Source organism: Tribolium castaneum, chromosome 3 (genome assembly GCF_031307605.1).
Source record: "Tribolium castaneum strain GA2 chromosome 3, icTriCast1.1, whole genome shotgun sequence".
Taxonomy (NCBI): domain Eukaryota; kingdom Metazoa; phylum Arthropoda; class Insecta; order Coleoptera; family Tenebrionidae; genus Tribolium; species Tribolium castaneum.
Genome location: NC_087396.1, coordinates 18,365,813 through 18,389,010, shown reverse-complemented (window position 1 = coordinate 18,389,010; position 23,198 = coordinate 18,365,813). Strand labels below are relative to the sequence as shown.

General features: G+C 33.9%; 1 long non-coding RNA gene across 2 annotated transcripts; it reads right to left on the bottom strand.

The window, feature by feature from the left end:
• Nucleotides 1-2,710: 2,710 nt before the first annotated feature.
• On the bottom strand, nt 2,711-5,599 carry LOC107398206 (uncharacterized). 2 transcript variants are annotated; one of them, XR_001575130.2, is made up of 5 exons: nt 5,325-5,599; nt 5,121-5,277; nt 4,681-5,070; nt 3,146-3,456; nt 2,711-3,091 (listed from the first exon to the last, which is right to left on the bottom strand). It is a non-coding gene; the product is annotated as an uncharacterized LOC107398206 (long non-coding RNA). The 2 variants fall into 2 exon arrangements; XR_010333521.1 differs by having other exon boundaries at nt 3,173-3,456.
• Between the last annotated feature and the right edge of the window lie 17,599 nt (nt 5,600-23,198).

Here is a 23,198-nt window from a genome sequence, read left to right as displayed (position 1 = left end):
GACCCAGCGTGATCCTTCAAGGGCATTGCAAAAATATTGCTCTTAAAAATTACTTAAACTAAAGACATTAATGTTTTCTCAAAACTTCACTTAACATTGTCTTATACACTACTATTCTTTCGTTCGACTTCAAGGAGATATTTGCTCCAGTTCTGAAGCAGTCCTTGTTACGAATCAGTCTCTGCATATAACTCCGGAATTATTAGCCGTGTGCAGTAAGTACCTACCTGTTGTTATTAAAAAGCACTTTTAATTTTTTATTTTTTTCAATCTAAAGTTGATTAAATATTCTTATGATTTTTGATAGATACGAAATAACCAACTCAGTTATGGGAAAGAGAGGGAAGTTGACGAATCTAAAACTTTTAATTTGTTACTTACAAAAAAAATATGTAGGTACTCTACTAGAATTGCCAATTAGAACATATTTGAAATGACTGTCAAGAAACTATTCAACAAAAAAATAAACAAATTAAAAAAATAACTAGTCCGTCATCTTACCACTCACTGCTGATAAGTTGACCAATTTCTGGGTAATATTTTAAACGATGTATTAAAAAGCTGTAAAACCAAATTTGAAAATAAGTTTATTAAAGGAAGTAAATTAGATACAAATCCACATTTTAGCTAAAGGCTTCTTTGTGATTTAAATAAGTGGAACACTGTAGATGCGCCCATCGCCGTTAAACTGTTTTCTTGCATAATTTTTAATGAATACCCCGAGGTAAGGCTGGAAGACGAATCCTCATACGATCCTTACGATAGGTTTGTAATTGCAAACGATATTCGTAAATTGAGCGAAAGTATTTTTGAAAACTCATACAAATCAGTAATGTTTAAGATTAACTCATTAGAAAAAAATTTATTCCTTATTTTGGTAACGTCAGTAGGTATAAGGTCATGCATCAATATCACTTATCAACGTTTAACTTCGAATTAGCCTGCTCTGTCACCGAAATATGGAAGCTACCATACTGTTCTACTCAGTGAAGACGTACTGTAGCAATTTCTCGATTTTAAAACTCTAAGTTTAGTAGGAATTTTCAATTTGTCTTCTTACCTACTTCGTCATCTTAAGGCCCTCTCCCTACCTTTGGAAACTTGGGAAAATCGATTTTTCTGTCTATCTAATAACATTTTGTACACTTTTGTACGTGGTGATTCAAAAGTATCGAACCAACTCTCAAATAGTAATAAAAAACGTACAACTAAGCATAAAAATGGAATTGGATTATGTGTTATCTCTTTAATGTTGCAAGGTCTGCCATTTTCACTAACTAAATTCAAAATGAAATAATGTAAAATGCCAAAAACTTAACCAGAGATGTAACATCTAAAGATTCAAATGAATTTTTGTTATTCTATAAACTTTTCTCATTTGGACGTCATTTACACGTATAACTCAAGGAATGGTCCGATACTTTTGAATAAGCCTGTAGCAAGCTACCCACATTCAACATGGCCGTCCGGACTCGACTGCTGAATTTCCTGCTGAATTCGAATATGTAGATCGCTTTTTGATTTGAAATTGTCTTCATTATGAAAAAGAAGATTTTCTGAAAAACTAAAATTGCCCAAATTTTGTGTTAACATCGTCAGATTTTTCTTCTGAATGAAGCTGTAAACTTTTTTTGCACTAGATTTCCCAATAAATGTAGATTCCAACGTATCTAAACGAGTGAATTTTTTTGTGAAATTTTCGAGATGCGAGAAATTTTTTTATTTTAAAATAAATAAGGTAGAGATCGCGGCATATCACCCTTTGTAGTGACTACAGGACCACTGGACCAAGCTCGCTAGGTCAAATGCTCGCGCTATGCCGTCTAACTTCTCTTAGTTTTTATTTAATATTTTTTGCCACTACACACATTTCAAGGTTTAAAAAACGGTAAATACTAAATTAACATCAATAATTTTTCACGTCAAAACAGTTTATTTACTAACTAAATCCCTTGCAATTGGTTAAAATCACGCATTTTATTCCTAATCCATCACTTTCTTAACTTTTTTCGTCGTTTTTTTTAATATGTGACTTTGTAACTCAAGAAGGAGATAAATTACTCAAAAATGCCTAAAATCACGTAAGTGCTTTTTAAATAATGAGTAATAAAGATTCTTCGTTCGATCCCTTTTGTGAATACGTGAGTTACGATACAAAGATTATTATTACTCGTAATATAGACACATCTTTAAATTGGTTAACTCCTGGATTTAAAAGTTCAAAAAAGAAATGACTAAAATGTGTAATTTTAACTAATTTCAAGGGATTTAGTTAGTTCTTTGACGTGAAAATTATTAATAATTTTATTATTTACCATTTTTTGATCTTTGAAATGTTTGTAATTGAAAAGAATAGACTAAAAACTAAGAAAAATCGAACGATAGAAGAAATTCAAATGCAGTAGACTCTCGATTATCTAGATTCTAGAAGAACGTGGAGTGAGGCCGTTATGGACGATATAAATTCGGAAGAGTTCTAATGTTTTAGAAAAAAATTTCAAAAGCAAAAAACATTGAATTATAAAATAGTAGTTTATCATACAAGTAAAGAAAAGTTGTTCATTATCTGTGAGTGATGTGTTTCTGAAACGAGTGCAGAGCAACTTTTCTTTACGTGTTTAATACAACGTTTTCTCTTATAGGTACATTGAGAAATTTTTATTAAATTTTTTCACCGATAGAATAAAAAATCACCAAAAAATCACCACTTTATTCTATCGAGTAAGATAAACAAATAACTAAATCAAATAATATACCATAGTGTTTATAGTAACTACTTAGAATAAAGGTGTACTACCTCTACTCGTGTTTATAGAATAATAACATTTAATATGAAGATCACTGTATACGAGTAGACATAAAAAATTCCGGAATGGCCAAAGCGTCTCAAAATATGCACATATTCAGACCGTGAATGCTCTTCTCGTGTACAACTTAGTATTCAAGTGGGCCGTAACAGGAATTGTCTTTTCAATATCCGTGCGCCCTATTAGAGTACTGGTTTTACATGGGACGGTGACAGAGACAGCCGTGCTCCTTAATTGGAACGGCAATGTAATCCCCGACGGGAGCGCCCTCTCTTTCAAGACACCTACCGAGATTAATCCATTGTCACTCATGTCACAATGTAGCTCCGACAATTTACTTGATAACGGCGGAATGCCATTCTTACTTTTTTGTTTGACAGCGAAAGCTTCGACGAAGAAAAAAGCTCCAACGTCTCTCGCACAATTTAATATCAATTTAAAGTAGGTACACTAAACACGCCATGCTGGAGGTGGGTCCTGAGTAATAAACTGCGCCGTGAAACAAATAACTTATTTATAATCCACTTACAAATCTGCACTGGTTATTTTTTAATATTCAATTACGACTTTATATGTTGTGAGAGAGATGCACCCTCTCTCTGAGCTCCTGTTTAAGTTGAAAAGTTAATAACCTACAGATAGAAGCTACCTGTGGTAGATATGTGGTAGCAGTTTTTTTAGATCTTAAAAGAGCATTCGAAACTATCGATAGAAATATTTTATTAACTAAATTGCGGTGCTATGGTATTGGGGGTAATGTCATTAAATGGTTTGAAAGTTATCTAACAGACAGGAAACAAAAAGTTAAATATAATAACGTTTTGTCTGATGAAGTGTCTAGTGAATTTGGTGTACCACAAGGTAGCGTTCTTGGCCCTCTTTTATTTTTAATTTATCTTAATGACATTGTAAACTATTGTGATTGTGATTTTGTTAATTTGTTTGCCGATGACACATTGGTAGCATGCTATGACACTGATCTTGATAAATGTATTCAAAAAATGAACAAGGCTCTCGAAATACTTGAAAAATATTTTAACACAAATAAACTTAAAGTAAACGTGTCCAAAACTAAAGCTATAATTTTTACAACTAAATATAAATACAACCAAATTGATTTTGCCAACATTAATTTAAGCATATATAACATAACTGTAGAGTTTGTTAATAAATGTAAGTATTTAGGATTTTACCTAGATAGCTTGCTCGATTTTGAGAGTCATCTCGATTATGTTTGTAAAAAAATTAGGACGAAATTGTTTTTTTTCTTAAGAATATCTACGCATGTGTCAATGCAAACAAGAATTTTAATTTACAATTGTATTGTCCAACCACATTTTGATTATTGTGCTACACTTATGTACCTGCTACGGCCTAGTCATGTTGTACAACTGCAAAAGCTTCAGAATAGAGGAATGCGTATAATTTTAAGATGTAACCGCTTAACACCTATAAAATGTATGTTATCGGCCCTAATGTGGTTTTCTGTGACGCAACGACTGTATTATTCTACCATGATTTTTGTATATAAAATAATTAAGCTTGGAGTACCAGAGTATTTCAGTGAATATCTTATTTGCAGAAATAGTGTACACAATTACCAGACTAGGGATTCTTCCAAAATTAATGTTCAAAGTGTAAATTACCGACAAACAATGTTATCTTTATTTTTTAAGGGTATTAATGAATATAATAAGTTACCAGACAATATTAGAAATGCAGGTACTCTATCTATATTTAAATCAAAAATCAAAGATTATGTGAGGATAAATGTGCAATAAGTGTGACTTTTATCCACTAATGTAATTTTTTATTTATTTTTAACTATTGTAACTAGGTTTCCTATTAATTAATAAAATTCTTCTTCTTCTACCTAGATAGTTGTTAAACTTTCACGATAAATTTTAGGTTTATGGCGGTTAGAGTAATTTATTAACTATTCCTCTAATGCACAATTTTCTTTAATAATGAATTTACCCCAGTGCTACAGCGTTGTGCACTTTTCAATGAAACACATTTCGTTTTTAGTGTTTCCAAACATAAATTGTTAGAGATGCTAAGTTGTATACTCGGTATTTCAACACAAACTGGCCATTTGCTAGAAAAAAACTTAATGTTGAATTAGCGAATAGGTCACTTAACACATAACACTGCGAGCAGGACCATCTAAAAGTTTAAAACTTCACAATTTTTAGAAGTTTCTAAGCACACTCCTGGTTCCTAATAATTTTCACTTTCCCCACAGAGTACAATAATGAATGGACTGAGTGCGAAAGTTGTAAGAGTTATGCATCTTCTTACATCCACACTTACGAGAACTTTATTCCCATAAACAACGTCATCTGCATTTCAGCTGCTATTTATTACGGCTGTTTTTATTTTTATGAACTTGGTGAAGAGAAGTATTATTTCAATTGAAAAATCGCTATATTAGTTCCTTCTCTGCTTAAAATCACTTACGAAGATTCTCCTAGAAACGTAATTACATATTTGTATTCGAAACACTTCGCACTGTACTGTAATTGCACATATTGGTAACCTTCCAATTCGGACATCTGAACCACTAAAGGAAATTGAAGACCTTTAAATTTCATAGAAGAGGTTACAAAGAGAAAAGCTCAATTTTATCCGGCAGATGAGAGGGTAGCTCTCTCTCCCTTCAACCGAAGAATGCTAACCTCCGACAGTAGGTTATAAAATGTTTCCTTCAAAAACACGCTGACACATCGGCCTACTCGTTTAAAAAAACCAGTTTACTGTAAAAGCAATTTTTTTTCCGTTATAGCAATTGTTCTTAATCTTATTGTAGTATTCAACGATACGCAACCAACAATATCATTATTATTACGTAGTTATAATTTGTTTTTGTAACACAACTTACTAAATTTGAGGTTTTTTTTAAATTTTGTAATTGTGATATTAAAAATCTTAGATATTTTTATAGACAGTAGACAGTTGACACAGCAGCAAAATTAAAGTAAATCAAATAACTGAATCCTGACCCACGAACGTGGTTTTTATATTGTAATCGTTTTTCAAAGTTATAAAAGAAAAACATTGTTTTCGCGTCCAAAACATAGTAGTACTTAATAACTAGAATAATTATATGTTATATATTACTGTTATCACTAGGAAGTTGTAACACGTGTTGTTTGTACGGTAGGCAAAACTGCTTTTTTCTATTTTGCGTCGTTCCTAGAGCTAGAAACGCATCCGTATGGGTTCGTTTCTAAGAGTTTTGGATGCTTTTCTAGGCTAGTGTATTTTATTTTTCTGGTGTTGGCGGCGCCTTCAATCTTCCATATTTTACTAACTTTACAACTACAACACTTGTTAACAACGTTAACAGAATTCATACAACGGCAAGTACATACCGTGAAAGATACCAGCAGGCAGTATGACGAATATAAAAACAGCGATCAGACTATCTTAAACCTTGCTATTTGTCTGTCAAACTGCAATAAACGAAAAACGTTTTCATATTGCGATCTGGACTTTACTGGCAATAAATTGGTAACAACATTGGCCGCACTTGCTCGAATTTCGGGCGGAGTACATGAAAAATTTTCGGAACTCATTTTCAAGAAAAAATTATGACAATTCAAATTGAATTTTCCACAGCCTTCTTAAATAATACTCAAACATTGTATCCAACCTTAACAAAATTCCCTAAAATTCAAGTTTTCATTTCTTTTATGTAAAAAGGAATTAAGAGGCGCAAAATAGAAAAAATAGTATAAAACATTCGTTCAGAAAGCTCTTCCAGCACTTGTTTGTTCAAACAAAATTTCAAACGCTTACTTGAACGCATGCTTTCTCGAACTTATGTTTTAATATACTATTCTGAATTTGTGTTTTCGTAAAGGTTTTTAAATATCGCAGAGAAAATAATAATATCTGCTTAAAGCTGACTCGTACTGTAACTTGTTTCTATTCTTAGTTTGACAGTATCATAATCCAGAAAGGTCCAAATCACACAATAGGTATTTGACTGCAGCTATTTTTTTTATACTTGGAAGTAAATGAAATAATCTCATTTATCGGAAGAAAGGCATACCTATATTCAGAATACCAATTATTCATTAAACTCAACTTGTTTGTTAAATTCCTTGGGGAAGTTGAGGGAGTTGACCATCTCAAAGTTAGGTTAAATTTTTCAAATTGAATAAATGGATAACTTAAAGTCGAAGCCTAACCAAAGTGGAAATAAAAATAACTTTTACATTTCACTTTTCAACTCGGCAAGATTTAACCTTCTTTCTTTTTGAAAAAAAAAATTTTTAATAATTTGTAACATTTTTATTGTTTTGTTCTTAAAAAACACGTAAATGTAAATTCTTACGTAGTTTTATCCTGTGTTTTTTAAAATGTTTTGACTGCTGATGATGGTATAAATAAATACCGAAACTAGTCCAATTCCTTCTTTTTATTTCCACTTTGGTTAGGCTTCGACTTTAAGTTATCCATTTATTCAATTTGTTTGTTAAAGTTAACTAATCCAACTTTTTTTGATTTCGTAATATTGCGCAATTTGATGTATTATTGTAGCTGATTAGAGATCGCTTCGCTCATGAGGACCTTGTCCGACTTAGAATGGACAAGACCGAAATATCTCAGTTAGTAAAGAGTTAAACAGATAATTAAAAGGTTTTGAGTTCGATTCCCATCGCCGCCTTTTTTATTGAGAATGCATTTGTTCTTAAATCTGAACTGGTGAGATCTCGAGTGGCCATAGAGATTGAGGACCCACGAAGATTGACGGACAACTGAGTGCTGCCAAATATTCTCAAAACATTTCCCGGTTTTGGGACTCTTCCATCTATTCATGACTTACAGTAATATCGAACAACAATGACCTGTCCTGTTGATTCGCCAAAGGCTCATGCGTCGAAGATGGTCGTGCCGATGATTCTCCTCGATAGACATATACCTGTAAACGGTATAAGCTGTCGTGATAGAGGAGATGCTGTAAGAATAGATCGGATTGTAGTCGGAATGAAAACGGGGAATGTTTTGCACTTGTTTTTATTAATTCTGTAAATATTCTGAATCCAAGATTTATCATGAAGGCATAGTCGAATATTGGGGTGTTGAAAACAAATACAGACTGATCCAGAAATACTGAGTCTGTTGGCAACACATTTGAAAGTATTTGTGCTTGTAACTTGTAACATTGCAACCGAATTCGATTTTTCTTGACAATTATTTGACGTACAACCCCACAAGAATGTTAAATTGTTGTTAACTGGAAGCATATTCCATTAGTATCCTTAAAAATTTAAGTCCAGTGTGGCCAACAGACTCAGTATTTCTGGATCAGTCTGTATTTCCATGCCATGACAACGTTTACGTTCACGTCTTTGTTAAAATTACCAACGCTTGATTAACGTCAAACGTTGTCGTATACGTGTAATATTTTTTGATAATTAAGACACAAACCGAACATGTTTACGATAACATTAAAGTTTTAAACTCCGAACAATTAGTTGTATCTTTTTTATGTGCGTATAATAGTTGAATACAAAATTTTTTTTGTAATAATTTTTAAGACCTTTGCCATGCGTCAATTGGCTTGGTCCAGAAATAGAAAGCTATATTTTTGGGGTATCTAAAAACTAGGGATTTATAAAAGTTTTTCCTGGTTTTTAAAGTAATTTTACTTGGAGTGTCGAGGATTTTAAATCGCTTTAAGTTGTTTTTCATTGATTTTTTCCATGCGTCAATAGGCTTGGTCCAGAAATGAAAAGCTGTTTTGAGGTGTGTGAAATCTAGAGATTTGACAATGGTTTTGAGGTAATTTTACTTGATTTTTGCATGCGCCAATTGGCTTGGTCCAGAAGTGAAAAGCTATTTTTGGGGTGTCTAAAATCAAGTGTAAGTTTTTTAGATCTTTTTCGGATGATTACTTTTGGGAAAACAGTAAATTTGTAGGATTCTACCCTGTTTATCGGGTGCCCAACTTTTGGTGGCCTACGCATATTTGGGAACTTTTGGGGTGGATAAAAATTAATGATTTTTGAGAGGTTTCAGGCCCTAGTCGGTTGTTTGCTCTTGGGCAAACAGCTAAATTTGTAAGATTTTGCCTTGATTTTTAAGACGCCAAATGTCCTGGCCCAAAAGTAACATTCTATAACCTACTTCCGACCGACGAGAACAGTTTAAGGACATTAATATAAAATAAATTTCTTTAGGCTTGGCAATGCGCCGAAAGGAATAGAAGACTATAATGTCTATATTTTACCGATTCTATTTGTACTTTCAAGTGTGTAACGAAATGGCCGCATATTCGAAGGACTCACGGTAATGGCCGATGGCTTTTTTATTGTGCTCCTTTGCGAAATTTTGCTACGTCAAACTAGCACAAAGTAAACACAAATTATTTGCACATGCATTGTAAACCGGTTTTATGGCACCGTTCCTCATCTCCTCACTGATATAAATAGGAGAAACACAATTAAGGACGTGGCTACTGGAATTCTGAACAAAGTATTGTTTACTTTGTGAAGGGTTTAACAAGGTACATACGAGAATTAAAGAATACTTTAAATGCGGAAGGTTACGTTGATGTTCTTTGTTACACATTCTGTTTAATTTTCTAAACACATTTATTACTTTTGTGCAGTTCTTGTGACAGTCACATAGTTTATAACGAGTTAATGTCTCTCGTAATTTACCTTATTTTTTGTATGACTTTAACCACACGTAGATGGATTGGTTTATGTTATAGTCACTATAGGTTTAAGAAAACATTCCGCACGCTGATACGTGTTTACGGAGGCGTAATGCAGCATTAATTGTAAACAGTATATTGTCAAACTATTATCCCAGATCAAAGCAAAATCCTATTGATCGCCATCAAGTCATCACAGATTGAGTTGCATGTGCATGATACCAATCAGCAGTGTTGTTATGTGATTACTTACAATTATTTCGAAAGGGAATTGAATTACTTTAAGTAATTCAAGCAGTAATTAAGTAATTATAACTTCACTTTAATTCAATTTTAATTCAATTACCTGATTCGTTACAATTTTAATGGCATTCTGCAAAAGTAGTAAAGTTCCTATGAAAGCAAATATAAAAGAACAGAACACACTAACGATGTTTTTTTTTTAATAAAATGAAGAAACAAAGAGGTCTTCTCCGAATGGATATACTTACTACCTTATTAGTATTTACTTTGACAAAAAAGAATATCTTAAGAAAACGGTTTGTACATACCTATGCACTTAAGACTTCAATTATTTATCTAGCACCGCAAAAATTCTAGTCCCGATTTGAATCTAAGAAAGATAAAAAATATATTTTAAGATTTTCTTCAATTTTCTACCTTATTCAACAATCCAAAAAGTAGATATGTGTAAGATTATTTCGAAAGTACGTCAAAGTGAAGCGAAGTAATAATATTCGGAAGTAAATTTGCCGTTGAGGGCGCCACTGAGCATGGCTGAAAACAGTAACCATAAATTATTGCATTATCTACACGGAATGACTATTGTATCTTTGGAACAAGGAATGAATGATACAAATTAGAGGTGTTTGCTTACTTTATTGCAAATTATTAAAATGACATCGAAAAGCCTACATTTTCAGACAATTTATGTTTAAATGTATCAGCAATTGTTAATCTTAATTGCAGTTTTGTGGATTCACCCAAGTTGTCATGGTTTTTTTTAGTGTAAAAATTCTAACTCTTAATTCACACACTTCAATAATTTACAAACAAACAAAACAAGCTCTATGGTTGAAACACCTTTGCCGAAAAATACCAAAAAGTGAGTAAAAAACTAATTCAAACATTTGACAAAAAAAATAAACAATCATTTGGACGAAGCGGCACATTGAATTTGAATTCCATAGTCAACTTGATGAACAACCATTTTTGAACACATTGTACTTACCACTAGGTATGTACGTACTTTTAGACTCTCTAATGTAAGAAATTAACAGTATTATTTAACATTCATTAATTGGGGAATTACGAAAATTTCGTTACTGTTTTCGGCCAGTACGACATGTCGTCACCAGAGGGCGTCTAGTTAATTTTATTCCAGAATTACATGTGAAGTAATTTGGTAACAAAGTCAAGATTTCAGTCGTTGTCGACAATTTGGCAATTATCGGTCCAGAAACTGAGTTTGTTCAGGGCCCGGATTACCCCTATGTAAGTTTCTGGAGCTCGTCGCTTCACGGTCTGGCCATTCTCATCTTAATAATAATAGATCGCGCAAGTTCGAAACCTTTAGTCACAATGCGGTAGATTATCCGCGTATCCAGCATAAACGGCCATACACGCACACATACCGAACTGTCGCTAAGTTAATTATAGAAAACAGAATAAGCCACTGTAAGCAGTTTGTAATAGCATTAAGTTGTGCGTTGAGCGTAGTTTGAATTCAGACCGCAATCCGCCTCCGGGCGCTACCAAATGATAAATTCAGCAACGCAGCCGAGAAGTTTCGCGACCGGACGTGAGCTTAGAGGTGAGCGTGAATGACGCGCTACAAAAGCTCCTGTTAAAGTAGCGCCGTGCTAAGAATTACTTTGCTGTTTCCTTCGAGGATTAGGTGCCCGCCTGCTACTTTAAATCGCGATCAAACCCTATACGGGATATTGCAAATCTCCTTACTGGAAGGTTTTTCTCTTCCGGGAGCTCCCCGATACATCCGACGCTGAATTTCCGGATTGAGCCGATCGATCTACGCCAAAAAGAAACATAATTGCCTTCTAATGGCAAAGAACGATGACGAAAATAACATTACCACAACAGATACCCCTATTGCAGAAATTCAAAACTCATCCAATTAATCCACACGAAACAACCACAACCAAACGCAAATAGGTTCTGCGTGCAACTGAAATTCATCTAGACACTATCCTTTTAAATATTTTTTATTTAATTTTTACAAAATTTTTACAAATTTAATATTTTTACAAAAATGGTGGATGCGCCGGGCTAAAATTTTAATTCCAATATAAACTAAACTTTTGCTCTTAAGAACCTTAAAAATAACAGAAGGCAGTTGCTTTTAATACATTTCTTCACGTTTATCCACTAATTAAGCAATATAACACACAACTTTACGAGTCCTGCGTCTAATGTATGCACCCAAATATACAAAACTCCCATAGTCACTAGATACAAAAAAAACAAATTTTATTATTTAATTTTAGAAACCCATGACAGTAGTTGTCAAACATCATGTCAAAATGAATTTTGGCATTAAACATACGTTTACTATTTAAAAAATATTGCTCATAGGCGTTGTAATAAAATGCTTTTTAAACCTACTGTTAGTCTTTATAAAATTATGATAAGATACGTATAAGATGAAGAATAATAAACAAATTATTAAAAATAGTAATATTTAGATGTATCTTCGTCCCCAAAATCTACTGATTGTAAAATGCCAAATAGGTAAAATTTAGAGAAAAAAGATGCACGCCTATGTGTTTCTTTATCTTAACCAAGTGAGTGCATTTCAAGACTCTTTTATGTTACTGTCAGTTCGTCACTAGATATGGAACAATCTCTAGTCATAAATTGCTGATTTTTGGAAACAGTTTTTATGTGTCTATCACTAACTTCATCTCTAAATAATTAAAAGCATTTCAAGTTTTCGAAGGCGTAAACAAACTAGAAAAGACGATCCAGTTTTTCAAAATTTGCAATCGAATTCGTATGTGAATATGTATTGTCGATTGCATTTTACAGTAACTACAAATGGCGGGAAATATTTATTCAGATATTTAGAGATATGTAGGAATTTGGAAGCTTCACAATTAATGCATTTACTATATGGGATGACTATTTTATCTTTGGTGCCAGGAACGAATGTTGCCAAATTAGAGATTATGAGAAACACACAAATAACGAACGACAGTTTGTTCACTTAGTTTATTGTAAATTTATGACAAAGACGTTGAAAGCCTAGTTTTTGGAACAATTTACGCTTAAATGTTTCAGAAGTTGTTAATCAAATTCTTAATAATTTTTAATTTTAACTTACAATACACGCAATATGTGTTCGCAATGATCTATTATTTATTGGTTTTGATTACATAATTGTTTTAGATAAACATTGCAACGCTAAACAGTTACGCACTACCTTCACAACTAGTTGTACCAGGACCGGATCTTAATAACACTGTGTGATCAAAAATTACATATTTTTCACATTTTATCCATTTTCAGATTCCAGAAAAAATACACTTTATATTCACGACAAATCGGATAACGAAAGCCAAAACTAATATTTACCATCACATACTTTTGACTCTTTCTAATGTAATAAATTAACAGTATACACACAAAATGGTTAAACAATTAATTAAATGAGGAATTACAAAACTTTCCTTACCGTTTTCGACATACTAGATGTCATCACCAGAGGGCTTCTAGTTAATTTTATTCTCGACTAATAACACTTTACTTTGATACAGCTTTTCTAAATACGAATAAGTATTCAACGAAATAAAGAATCCTTTAAAATCCGCTTTTCCAGCAAGTCCGTTTCGTTCATGAAATTTGCAACTCCATCGAGTATCGCTAACATTCAATAACTCATTTTTCTTGACAAGCTTAAATAGTTAAACTTTATCAGATGATTTATGGTCGTTTGTAGTTGTTATGATGGGAAGTAAAATGTTTGTATCCTTACCGTATGTCAGTTATTGATTTGCGGTTTTAATTATCCATTTTAAATGTTTGTTAAAGTGAGGCTTTGCTGCGCATAAATAATAAATATATTGCATTACCGCCAATCAGGCACAACACCCATCAATAAACTATTGATCAGTGGGTGTAATATGGGAACCCCTAATTATTAAACCATGTTGTTATTTTCACAGGAAACCGACGCACAGTTGAAACTCTACGCCAGGTAATAATGAAAAATGTACAAGACGGTTAATATTATTATGGTGGATGCGCCGGGTTAATTTTTCCACTGATTTAATATTAACATAAGCAATGTAATAATTTATTAAAATAATTGTTTGTTCTTTAATTTCTACCAAAATGCTTTGAATGAAAGGACGTCGAAAAAATATGCAAAGTACCTTGATGGAATCTGCGGTGGCTAAAGTGTCACTCCTATTACACGATCGTTACTTCCTCACGGGCAATTGCAAAGGACGCTGTCTCTTTTGTGCCGTTACAATTATGACGTAATTGCGACGGCCACAACATTTGAATATGCAAATTCGAGCGAACGATGCGGACGCCTCTTTTTTATTCAAATTGCTTACAAACGTTTGTTTTGCTCATCTATCCTCAACGTAACAAGGCTCATTGTGCATACCATCGCCGGTCTTTGCTTTTATTTTTTTAATTGCCTCGAGGCGCACTCTATGTTTATTTATGTAGGGGGAAGAAATTAATAACTTCCGGTTTGTTAGGGCGGTCGAGTTAACAAAAGTAAATCGTTGATGAAATTGCACGGTGATCCCGGTCTAATTTGTTGCACTTTAACTTTTAAACATCCTTTCGTCATTACACGTAAGTTGGAAAAAGTGTTCGACTGTAGCTTTGCACGTTCCGCAATGTTTGAGCCACGCAGTCATTTTGTAGCTGCTAGCGATCCTGTTAGAAGTTGTAGTATAACAATACAACTTGTCATAAACTTCGAGACTTCCTTCTTGCTTTGGTTTGATGGATTATTAAAAGTTTTAATATTGTCCCGGATGTCACAATCCCTCGTACCTTCCGTTGCGGTTGAAACACTGTCAAATTCATCATGATCGAAGTTCGATAATCACAAACCATATTTCTCAAAGATCGTGGCCCCACATTTAATATTTGTCATTTGATGTTGACTTACGTATTTCCATTTCCTCGGTACGTCGCGAAAACGTTCCTTACCCGTACTATTTACCGTGGAAATTGCATATCCACCCCGAGGAGTATTCGATCCGTAATGGGATTGAATCGTCGAGCACCTTCTCAACACTTGAATGGGACGTATTTAGCGCATTCGACAATGGTAGAGGGGGCTGGTAATAATTGCGCTAGTTACGGTCCTGTATTCTATACATGTCCTGGCTTCGAACACTGATATTATAAAATCGTGATGCCGCCATAAAATTCAGTTATGGAAACCCGTTAAATTTTACCATTCGGATTCGTGTTATTAAATTGCGAAAGCAGAGTTTCCGTAACGTGTGAATTGAAGTAATTTGCTTTTTAGTGGGGCAGTTAATTTACTAATATTGTCAGGTATTGCTGCAGTAGAAACGTGTGTGGAGCGAATGTGGAATGTGCACCATTTTTAAGAGCTACACACGTAGAAAATCGTTACGGTAAATGGCGACGTTGCACATGCTGCGAAATTAATTTTTGACACATACTGACTTCGAGAATTGATTTGCACTGCTCGGAACTGACAAGAAATGCACTCCGTTGAAGGCTACCAGTCCCAGAGGGACACGAAGCGAGAAAATAGAAATGATGAACGCATCGAAATAATCGTTCAACTGAACAGAACAAAATTAAAAATTTAAAATAAACAATAACCATTGTTCAGTGATCACGAAGTAAAACCTAATCTTCACGAATTGCAAACACAAGCGATCGAGATGCTGTTAACACGAGAGCAGAATAAATTGTTGTCATTTTAACCCGGCGCATCCACCATTTTTAATCGATAAATTAAATAAGCTACTTCAAAAAGTGTGTGATTTGTAAACTTTTATTTTACGAAGGCTTATGTTATGGGAGAAACACAGACTTTAGCAAAAAAGTAGATGGAGTATGTAGGTGTTAACTAGTTTTGCACATAAGCATAATACTAATCCCTTGTGTTAACATTCAAATTAAACTGAGTGTTCTTGAGTTTATCAAAGAACTCTAAAACTTCAACTATGTAATCTCCAAACAACTAACACTGCACAATCATTTATGTTCACTGTTACGACATGTAAAACATCACAACTAGTAGACTTCGTGTTATAGTTAGTCACTCTATTTTGCCGACAGAACAAAATTGTGTTTTGTAAGTTCTAGACGCAAATCGCTGCTTTTATTTCTTTCAATACTGTACAAGAATTTAATCTTGTACATAAACTAGAACGATTTTTTCTAAGGCCCTCAGTTCTTTGTCACCGTATTCGTTTCATCTTCCTTTCAGGTATGTATAATTGATTCTTGGATATTTCTTTCAAATTCCGTGAAGGGTGAGGCAAGAGGACAAATTAAACTCGCTCTCAAAATTCGAATTTCTTTGCAACGATCCATATTTCAGGTCTCTCATCGTGCGCCATCCCTTAAGTGATTTTTAAAAGGAGAATCATCAGATTAAACTCATCGTAAACATAAATGTAATATATTATTCCGCTTTGAGTGGAAAACAGCCATCCGTTTCCCGGCATTCCACTCCTCCTCCTTTGTTATTAGGCGTTTCCTTTTAATTTTTTCCAGACGCCAGGGAAATCCACGTTTCCACCCACAGGTGACACAAGGACGTGATGAGGGATTCAAGAAAGAGCACAGTGACAAAAGCGCGCCGTGAATTGTTTCGCTAAGCAGTGCCAGAATCAGAAACTTCAACAACACTAGTTTGGCTAAATCGCGAACAAAACACCGCTTTTCTACGTGGAAAAATCGCAGTTCGTTATTTATAGTCGCAGACATCGCCGATTCTGATCCAGCAAATTTGCGGAGTGTATGTGTAAAAAACGAGATATGGTCATAAATATCCACTTCTATTTGCTGCAATCAAAAATGCTGATTCGACAAGAGAGGCTCATTTGTCGCAAACATCGCAAAAGCGAACGAGATCCCCAAACATTGATCTGAACTGATAGTGGAATGCAATCTATCGGATTCTCTTCATAAATATTGAACATTAAAAGAGGTTGCTCGCTTTTTATCCGATTACAATTTCAAAACCCGACGTTCTTAAATGGGAATCGGCCTGATCTAAATAACAACCGAGCATATATCGGCGATCACGGATGGCACAAGTCGCTTAAATAAAACCCATCGGTGGGGAATAAAGAACTTTGGATTCAAACTGAATGCTCAAATTTAGCATTTTTAGTCAAAAATATGTCTTACTAGCTGAGCCACTAAATACTAAATTTTGGTTTATTATTATCATAGTTTAGACAGGTAATTTGTAGTAATATTTTATAACAAAAAAAGAATAAATATCTAGTAGAAATGTCTTCTAAATGAATGTAAAAACGTTCCGATTTGACTGCCAATACTCATTTGTAATTTTGTATTTCCGACACCGATCCTGAACCTGATAGCATCGATTCATTACAGCAACTATATTTACCAAACTGGCAAAAATTTGGTTATTACGTAGGCGGTATCAACACTATTGATTACGTGGCGGCGGGATACTATTTAATAAATGTTCCGACTGGAAATGGCAATCCCGGACAATTCCCAAACTTTGTAGTGCGTTTAGCTCGAATATCCCCTGAGCACCGCAATAGAGAATTGATTAATTGCATTACTGCTGGGTTAGCTGTTTTAATTAACGGATATTCTATAATTAGTCGTCGATGCCTATGTGTCCGATTGCTTCCTCCTTCTGTACACTAGGTCAATTCAAACTTCTCTCGTTTCATTACGACTTGATCAATATTTAACAAGTGTAGGCAGAAAGAACCCGCTTTTACTGTTCCTCTGTTAACTAGTTTGCCTGTTATTACCGTGCGGGTTTCAAACTTTCCATGCGGAGCCTAGAAAAGTAAATGTTGAGTCGATAATTCGAGATCATCATTACTGAATGCTATTCACAGCGTGTTTCCTTTGTTTTCGAGGGAATAGTACACCTGCTGCCAACGGGCATGAACGTAATTGCAAAAAAGTTACCATTTAAACTTATTATTAAATTTCTTGTTAACCTCTCACATCGCTTTGTGTTTTATTTCACAGGTAAGCTAAAGTCAACAAGTCCACTCCAATTAGTTGAAAGTGAGAGTGTTCCCTGAGCTCCTGTTATTTACTAGAACTGTTGATTACACTACTCACCGACTACATGCGTGCACCCAAAGACATTTTTTAATATTGTGGTTTATAATTAACCTGATTAATAGAATACCTAAATAAAACTTGTTGTTAATACAATTTTATGCACTTCTCTTCATCTCAAGGAAGTAGGAACATTTTTTGGGTCGACACATTTACCATTGAAAACATAAAAAAATATGTTTTTAACTCGATCTAAAGAAGTTTTATAAATCCTTTTATATCTCTAATAAGACCCCTAGAAGTGCAGTAGATTCAATTGATTGCAACCCAATTGGTTTAATTTTAATTTTTTAATTTTTCCAAACTTTGTCAAGATTTCATTCGAATTTCATTTCAGTATCCGGAGCGTTTAACTTTGGTATTGTGGGCTTTGCTTTAACCCCAATGTATTTATCATTATTGAAAGGGTCTCGTAATTATATATCTTTAAAAAAAGCATTGATCTATAACTAAATAATGATTATTGATCAGTTCACTACGGTTTGCGTGTAGGAATGAGCTTCTTCCCGTTGTTATTCATGCTATGATGACTAAAAATTCAGTCATAAGTGCAAACAAATAGTATTAAGGTGTATAAAAAGGTAGTATGACGAAAAACATTACATTCACCATAGCTTTCCAGAAATTGTTTAAAATAGCGAGCCACACGCAAACGTAAACTGATCCATATCAAAATCAAATAAATTATTAACAAAATCAAAAATAAGTAAAAAAATGTTGTATTATTTGAAAACTGGTAGGAATTTGGCAGTTGTTTCGACAGTATTAGTACCTAACGTACTCGTACAGTTAAAACATCTTCATTTTGTTCATTTTACACTAGTTTTTTACAACATTTGAATTTTTAAAAATTTTAACCTAAATTACAGTGGTTAGGTCACATAGGTATATTTACTTCTTCACTAAATCCAAAGGGTAAAAGTAAGTAATAGATTATTAGATAAAAGCTGAAACTAAACAAATTCGTAACTCGAAAAGTAAAAAAGGCAAAACGGTTTGTTCCAGCGAATTTTAAATAAAAAAAATAATAGTTTAATATACAAGAAAAGTTGTTCATACATATACATTTCTATGCCTTTAGAATCCTCTGGATCCTGTAAAAGTACAAAAAAGTCAATTGGTTCTATTTAAAGATATTTGATTATTTCGGTTTTTGTGGAGATTTTGGTCAGTTTCTGGTACCCGGAGCACTTATCAGACAATAAATCCCAAACGACTAGATTAAACCTCAATAATTTAAGACCATTGTCCTCAGACTAATAGTCCCCGAAAAAACCGATAATAAAAGAAAAAATATATAGTTAAAATTTGTATGTACGATTATAAAGTTTGCAATTTGCCCGACACCAATGGATTCCCCGGATTATTTTACGTCAAAATACTAGTTCCATTTTTTCGAATAGTAATTGATAAAGTAAAAAAATAAAAACTATTCTCCCTTCATACAAAATGAGTAATTATAAACATGTTTCAAATTTCATTTTTTCCGACTCTCCAATAGTTTTGTCGGGATCGGCTTTTTAAAAGTAAAAATCCCAATACTTTTTTCGCCTTTCTCTGGAAAACTACTCGTGTACTCGTTTTTTGTAATATTATTTTTTGTACAATTTCAAAAGACGTCAAATTTTGCAATTTGTGTGTAATTCAACGATACGAAGACGATTTTAACTAAGAAATCGGCATTTTACGCGTCAGAATAAAGCATTTTCTAGATCAACTAAAACACCAATATTGTTGATCGGATGATTTTATTTATCAAAGCGGCAAAAATCACTGTTCAGTAAAATTCTTACCAACGGACACTGGTGGGGAGGGAATCTTTAATTGGCCGTTGTGAAGACGTCCATTAATAGGAGAAGAGCAATTTTAATAGGTATACAAAAATCATCTTTTTAATGAACAAATGTGTATAACTGTGAAATAGAAATCTGACAAAGTGACCACAGAAGGTATACTGGATCTGCTAAACCCTCAAAATAATACCGTAAATGAGTGTTATTTATAGGACCGAAAGCATCATTGAATTAAATGTTTTCCAAACATATTCAAATTTAAAACAGCATCAAAACTATATTTTACAAAAATGTTTTACTCGTACGCAGAATTCGCGAATAACTTAAACATGTCTGTTAAATAAATTAAATACAGAGTGTTTAATAAAACTTTACAAGGCCTGCCCCTATTGTACGCACCAAAATATTCAGAAGTCACAAAATACTAGATACTAGATAGATAGATAATATATAATTTCCCATGACAGTATATAAACCCATGACAGTAGTTCTCAAACTGATCATTGTCTTATGAATAGTCATAAATTGCTATTTTTCAGAAACAGTAATCATGTGTCCTATCAAGAGTCGAAATGAAAAGGTATGATCCTATCTTCATGACTAACTACCCAAAAACATTATATTTTTTTGAAGTGGTAAACAAACTACAGACGATTATCTAATTTTTCAAAATTTATAGTCAAGGCACGTATAGGAATGTGTATTCTTGGTGGCATTTTACAGACGCAGGCCTCAGAAAATTGTGTGAAACACTTTATATGTTTTGTATATGACCATATTGATATCTAGAAGATTCGTGACAGTATAAATACCGTGTTAATAATCTTTTTATTATTAGGTATATTATAACAAAAAATATTTCCAAAATAAAATTAAAATCATTTAAAAAAGAAATAAATAGCAGTGTTTTTTACAATAATTTTTTACATGAGACATAATTTCAGCTATTTTTTGAACAGGTTCAAATCAAAATGTTCAGACAGGATAAACTTACTGTGGTGCTAAGGCAAGTTTCCCCTTCACCATTTCTATCCATTTCTTCAAGGTCCGTGAAACAAATGTTTGTTCTTTGCACCAGCACCCTTTTTCGATCTGTCCGTTGTAAGAGGTAAATTTATATGATATTTTGGTAACTGGGAACTTTTATCCACAGGGTGCTGCATTTTGGTCCGAATAGGGGATCTCCGAAACTAAAAGGTTTAGAAAAAAACGAGTGACACATTCTCGGGTCCGTTTTTTGAGTAAATTATTTTGGTCAAAACCGCATCCCGCTATAGTCTTCTGTTTTCGACTTATAAACAAAAGTTGACATTTTAACGAAATCTTAAACAATTCATATCTTTCTTATTATAAAAGATACACATTTGAAACATGGACATTATAAAAGCACTTTTTTACGGAGGATTTAGTAATGACATCAGCGATTCTTTCTAAGCATTCGTTTAGCTGTAATAACTGTAATAAATAATAAAATAAAGTTGTATTTTTTTAAATAGGAATCATAGTTGGCTATGAAGATTTCGCTAAAATGTCAATTTTTGTTTATAAGTCAAAAACAAAAGACGATAGCGAGATGCGGTTTTAAGCAAAATTATTTTCTCAAAAAACGGACCCGAGAATGTCACTGGTTTTTCCTTAAACCTTTTAGTTTCGGAGATCCCCTATTCGGAATTCGGATTGTAGAAAAGTTTTTTTACATTATTGTAAAGAAGTGTCTGTTATTCGGCGGTGTCCATTAAGGGAGGTTTTATTGAGTGACGTAAAAGCTGAAATTGTTTTATTTTCTAGAACCAACTCTAGATTTTTTGAAAACACTTCATTTCGTCAGATTCTATACTTAAAATCGCCACAATTCTTGACGGAAGAGCTAAAACTCTTTATTTCACTGAAAAAAATTATTTTAAATACCAATTTTTTGAAATTACTTGGTTTTGGGACAACTTTGGTCTAAAAAAATCGCTGTAAAGCTGTAGAGTCGCAATAAAACGTCGTTTTAGGCCAGAATAAAGCAATTTAAGCATTATAGATACCATGATTTATGCCGTTTTAGATCAAGGAATTTTTCAAAATCAAATGATTGCAAAAAAATTGGCCAAAAAGTTCTCGTTTTTCAGTCTCGAGCGATTTTTATTGTCGCTTTTACTTTTTAAATAAGCAATGTTAAATAGAATGGGTCGCCATTTCAGAGCATGTTTTTGCATAATTCTGCGTCCATGGTATCAAAAACCTTTAATTACGTGTTGATAGTGCACTATTACAGTGGAATAGAGCCTGTAAGATATTTTAGAACAAAAGAACTCATGATCTTCGAGTCATTTGAGAAAATTGAACGTAGAGTCTTGTAAGCTGTTGCAATTCCGCGAAGCGGCAAGCCTCTTGTCGTCACACTAATGTTAATGAAACAACCTGCTGCAAATTCATAATCCAAAGTGCATCTCTGAAGATCAAAGCGAAAGAGATTATCGTCGGCTGAATGGGACGAACTATCGTCTGCACCCATCAATTCCATAATGTGTAAATGCATGTTGAAGTGGGTGGTGCATTTACGTCGGTTGCAAACTACTCTAGAGGGTGCTAATGTTGCCGGCAAATCCCGTATCCGTACATTGAGCAACTATGATGAAATGATTGTTTGACGTGGTCTGTGATTGACGAGTTAATCAATTGCACGGCGGGCTGGGGCTCACTGCTTCTGCTTAGTTATTATCGTTTATATTTAATGATGCATGGGACCGGCCCTCGCACCACTATTACACGAATTTGTTAATCAATGGTTCCCGCGCTGGATTTATTTGGTCGGCGAATGAATCGCTCGCAATTTGTCCGAAAAGGCTTTTTGATAACGAAGGTGCCGAGAGCGATCCCTGTGGCGTGCCAAGATCAATTCTGATCGAATGGCAATTGGATGGATGGGAAAGATAACGTGGACGGAGCACCCTCATCAACTTTTAGGGCCGATGAACGATGTTTGATGAGTAAATTAATAACACACGGGAGCGAAGTTTGTTTGTTCTGGTTTGATTTATTTTTTCGTTTACGGAAAGTGAAACGGTACGATTCCGAAAAAATTGTTTAAACTCATAAGCTTTTGTGCGATTGCTTATTTGACAAAGTAATCAGGCCCGATTTGACAAGCCCTTCTGTGCGCTGAAAATTCGCCGTCACTGTGTTAAAATTAGATGTCAATGATTTGACGAAAGTTCAGCGGGTTAAGGATAAAGTTGACGCGCTGACGTGGCCGATTGAAGATGTTCGTCGTTCCGGCAGTTGATTCACGATTCGCGTCTCCTCTTCCAGGACATCGACAGGGCGGGATAAATCGTTTTGGAATTCCCTAGCCGTGAATACGAAAACATTGAAGTAAGCGAAACTCGCATCAAATCGATCAAAACATTAAAAATAGTTCTACGATGATTTAATCAAGCGTTGTATAAAAATATCAACACTATCAATCAGCAACATCCGGCAACGTCAACGGCGTAATGTGCGGGTATGTCGTCGGGGTGATTCATTCGAAGAAACAACACGAAAAATAATTCCGACCGTTTTTCATACACCGAGTCGAAATTTATTAAGCTAGCGATCTGTAGCAGACGCAATACGTTAGCCCAA